Raw genomic sequence first — 4,774 nt, forward strand, 5'->3', positions numbered from 1 at the left:
TTTCCATTTTCTTGAAGCTCTTATGCTTATATTAGCATATATGTTTTTTTTAAACAACAAATCAAATCTATTCATAAACTACTCCTTAATTCCACTTATATCTACGTACGAAACTTGAACCTTCAACTTAAAATGGTTTATGCTTCTCCACGACATTATATAGAAAGTGGTACAATACCAAAATAAAGTTTAATTAATTGCAATGATTGTAAGAACTAAAGTAACTTGAACAATTTGTCTTTTTAACGTACGAATGTTGGCCCCATCTTGGTTCTCAATCTAAATTAATTATTCATTTGAGATTTTGTGTGATCTCCATCCTTACTTCTTTACCTAAATGAACAATACCTGTCCTCACGTCTTTATTTTGTATATATAAATAATATACTATACCCTTACAAATTACAATACAAGATATAAATTTTATATTGAAAAATAATTAACTAATTAAGACTGGTATAACTGATCCAAAGACTATGTCATCCACAGACATGCATGTTAATTAGGTGCCTTAAAATTAATATACGTGTGTATACATATAGATTATAGGCACATGGGTCAAGGAAAGACAAGTTAATTGAACTATTAAGAAATCCGACGACCAGCCAACAGTTAGCAGCCTCTATCTTCTCTAGCATACTATAAATACATGCATGCATGCGAAAACATAATTGAAAGAAGCCAATTAGTTCTAGGGTTTATCATGATTACACCATTAGTCAAGGAGATGAAGATGAGCTTTCAAGTTCTAGGGTTTCTTCTGGTTCTTTCATTCATCCATTCACAAGCTGCTGTCCTTCAGTACACTTTTGTGGTAAAGTTTTAAATTTCTATAAACCATAGAAAATCATCAATTAGTAAATCTGGTTTCGTTTTTTCAGATTCAAGAAACCAACTACACGAGGCTATGCAGTAGCAAGAACATTTTAACTGTTAATGGACAATTCCCAGGTCCAACAATCACTGCTCGCAGAGGCGACACTGTCATCGTTGACGTTATCAACGGGGGCGACCACAATATCACAATCCATTGGTATAAAATTAATATAATAAGCATTATTCAAAAGTTTTGTTCTCATCTTTTTGTCATAAATTAATCCATGTTAAGTCTATAATATAATGTTTAACGATGAATATGATGATGATATTGTACGTATATAGGCATGGAGTGAAACAACCAAGGTACCCATGGTCAGATGGACCGGAGTTTGTGACACAATGCCCGATCCAACCGGGTGCTAATTTCAGCCAAAGGGTTTTGCTTTCCGATGAGGAGGGGACATTGTGGTGGCACGCGCATAGCGATTGGTCACGCGCCACCATACACGGCCTATTTGTCATTTTACCTCGGCTGGGAACTACCTACCCTTTTCCCAAACCTGACGCAGAAGTCCCTGTCGTTTTAGGTTTAATTTTAGTCTTTTACCCTTTCCTATTTTATAGTGATTATAGTCAAAGACTTTTGGTTTAAATAACTGTTTTTAAGTAAAATAAAACCGAAAGATTATACTTTGGTTTAGTTTAATACGTGCTAACACGTTTTTAGCTGATTCCCACTTCCTTAGACAACCTTCTTATTTTTATTATTCTTTGTAGACCCTATATATCTAGAAAGGATGCTATACTTAAAACATAATTTTTTTTATATTAATTATTTAGAAATTAACAATGAGTTTGTTAATAAAAAGTAACAACCGAAAATGTGTGCAGGAGAATGGTGGCAGAACGATATACAAACAGTGTTCGAAGACTTCATCACCGGCGGAGGAGATCCCGCCAGCTCTGATGCTCTTACTATCAACGGTCAGCCTGGTGATCTTTACAATTGCTCTTCTTCAGGTATTTTATATTTAAATTAGATTATTGATTATTATGATTTAAAAATAAATGTTATATATAGTCAAAGTTTGTTCTAATACCATATATAATTGTTTTTTAGTTTGCATGATCATGATGGGAAGAAACTAAGACAATGATGAACTACTTAATTTGTTTTGTTTGGGCTATAATTTATAAAAAAAATTACTTATAATTAAGTCTAAGTTCCAAACATAAAAGAATACATATATGCAACAAAGGTAAAAATCCATCTGATCAACTATATTTATCCATTAACACACCCATACAAAAAATTAAACACGAGTGTAAAGTTTTCAACCAAAACTATAAAATTAATTTATCTTTTTTTTTGAACCGGCAAATACAAGTATTATAATCTACTTCTAAACTAACACATAATCCTACTTATGTCCACTACGGGACTTGAACCCTCAACCTCAAGGAGGAAAGGCACCACCTGATACCTCTCGGCTAGAAGCCCTTTGGTAAAATTAATTTATCTAAAACTATCAAATTTAACAAGACAAATGATACATTAATACCGTTTTTCAATTCTATAGTAAAATCAATACAGTATTAATATTACATTAAAACAATAAAAAGTGATCGACATTTTTTATTTTCTTTAAAGTAAAAGGAATTATAAAAAAAAACGAGAAAACCTAATTATAATTATTAATAGATGGATTTTTTTTAAAATTTTAATATATAAACAATATATTAATAGATAAATTTCTTGAATTAATTGTGTGTGTCTGTAGAAACAACGAAAATAAAAGTCGATGAAGGAAAGACATATATGCTCAGAATGGTCAACGCCGCCATGAACAACATTATTAATAGTTGGAGGCGACGGCGCCTACATGAAACCACTCGTATCCAATTACATCACCATAGCCCCCGGCCAAACCCTAGACCTCCTCCTAACAGCTAACAAACGCGCCGGCGGCCGGTACTACATGGCGGCCAAGCTCTTCAACGGCCAACCCAGCAGCCTATTCGACAATACCACAACCACCGCCATTCTTAAATACAACACCGGAAATTTCACCCCATCGTCCCGGGCGCCGGTTTTCCCTTCCCTTCCAGATTTCAACGACAGTAACGCATCATTTAACTTCACTTCAAGGTTACGAAGTTTAGCCACCCCTGAACATCCGGTCGACGTTCCATTAAATATAAAAAAGACACTCCTCTACACTCTCTCCATAAACACAGTGCCATGTAGCGTCAATGAGACATGTTTAGGGCCAGGTGGGCGGCGGTTTGCAGCGAGCATTAACAACATAACTTTTGATATGCCGTCGACGTCGGTTCTGGGAGCTTACTACAGAGGAATAAACGGTGTATACGGGAATGATTTTCCAGATGTTCCGCCATTCAGATTTAATTACACGGCTAGTAGTTTGAATAGGTCGTTGCAGTTTCCGGAAACTGGGACGGATGTGGAGATGTTAAAGCATAATGAGACGGTGGAGCTGGTGTTTCAGGGAACGAATTTGGTTGCCGGAGTTGATCATCCGATGCATTTGCATGGGCATAGTTTTTACGTGGTGGGATCGGGATTTGGTAACTTTAACAGGAAAAGAGACTCGTTGAATTATAATTTGGTAGATCCTCCTCTTATGCAAACCATTGCAGTTCCTCAGAATGGTTGGACTGCCATTAGATTTAAGGCAGATAACCCTGGTAAGCTTTCTTTTCACTTATTTTTCTTTTTATTATTTAAAATATATAATACTAATAAATTTCGTACTATTGGTATTGATTTCAGGAGTCTGGTTCATGCATTGTCATCTAGAACGTCATGTCAGCTGGGGAATGGGAATGGTATTTATAGTAAGGAATGGAAAAAGCTCAAATGCTAGAATCTTGCCTCCACCTCCCCACTTGCCTCCATGTTAGAGCGCTTAATTACATATTCTTTTAAATTTGGAAGAGTTGGTTTTCTTTTGGTATGAGAAAAACAAGTGTTGTCTAAAAGTAATTTAAATTTTACTTAATTTGCTTTTGAGTTATATTTTCAAATATAAAAAATAAGTTGGTTAATGAATTGTATCCAAAAAGTATTAAGTATATATAAACTTGAGTTAGGAACTCTCCTGCTTATGAAACTTGTTGCCTTTGCATTTTGATCCAAATTACTAAATAATAACACACTTCCACGGCCATATCCGTCGGTAATCCATTGGAAATGGCCACAAGACAAATTTCTAATGGGAAAAAAATATGTTTGTAAGAACGTATCGGTAATTTATTCTAGCAGAAAACTTTGTTGGTAATTACCGACAAACATTCTAGCTAAAGTTGGGCTTCCACCTCTTTTCTTTGCTTACCCTAGCTCTCTTCGTCCTATTCCCGAGTTCAACTTAACGAAAGAAAAGAAGGGAAATAGATGAAAGTAAAAAAAAAAGTTGATGTTCTTGAATTCATTAAAGGAATGACGTAACGTCCTAGATTCCAGAATAAATTTTTCATTTTTAAAATAGAATAAGCACCTATTTTTAAGAAAAATACATTCACGTCGATCATTTGTTCATAAACCATTATTCAGAAATCAGATATATAAAGAATACAATGCGGAATCTCGAATCATAAAACTGTTGATGTGTGTGTACAATCTCACCTTCGCAATCCGATAAGTAGCCTAAAATATTTAATTCACAACTGTAAGCACGATTTTTAGTGAGTTCCCAAAATATCACATACAACACAGCAGAAGTAAACATCTATGGGTTATCAGCAACCATGAGGATTATCAGCAATCTTAATGGGCTAACAGCACGCCCGGTTAACTAACATCATGTCCAATGGGCTAACAACATGTCTTATGGGTTATCTGCAACCATGGGTACTATTAACAGTCTCAGTTGGCTAATAGCATGCCCTGTGGGTTATTAGTAACCCTAAGGACTATCAGCAGTCCCAATGGGTT

At 35.0% G+C, this 4,774-nt stretch overlaps 1 pseudogene across 1 annotated transcript; it reads left to right on the forward strand.

The window, feature by feature from the left end:
* Positions 1–573: 573 nt before the first annotated feature.
* Positions 574–3,888, forward strand: LOC145135836 (laccase-15-like; annotated as a pseudogene). Its single transcript, XR_013720074.1, has 6 exons — positions 574–814; positions 882–1,033; positions 1,162–1,406; positions 1,711–1,839; positions 2,601–3,528; positions 3,614–3,888. The product of XR_013720074.1 is annotated as a laccase-15-like (transcript).
* Positions 3,889–4,774: the final 886 nt, after the last annotated feature.

Source organism: Lactuca virosa, chromosome 9 (assembly GCF_052849685.1).
Source record: "Lactuca virosa cultivar CGN04683 chromosome 9, Lactuca_virosa_CGN04683_v6, whole genome shotgun sequence".
In the NCBI taxonomy this organism is placed as follows: Eukaryota; Viridiplantae; Streptophyta; class Magnoliopsida; order Asterales; family Asteraceae; genus Lactuca; species Lactuca virosa.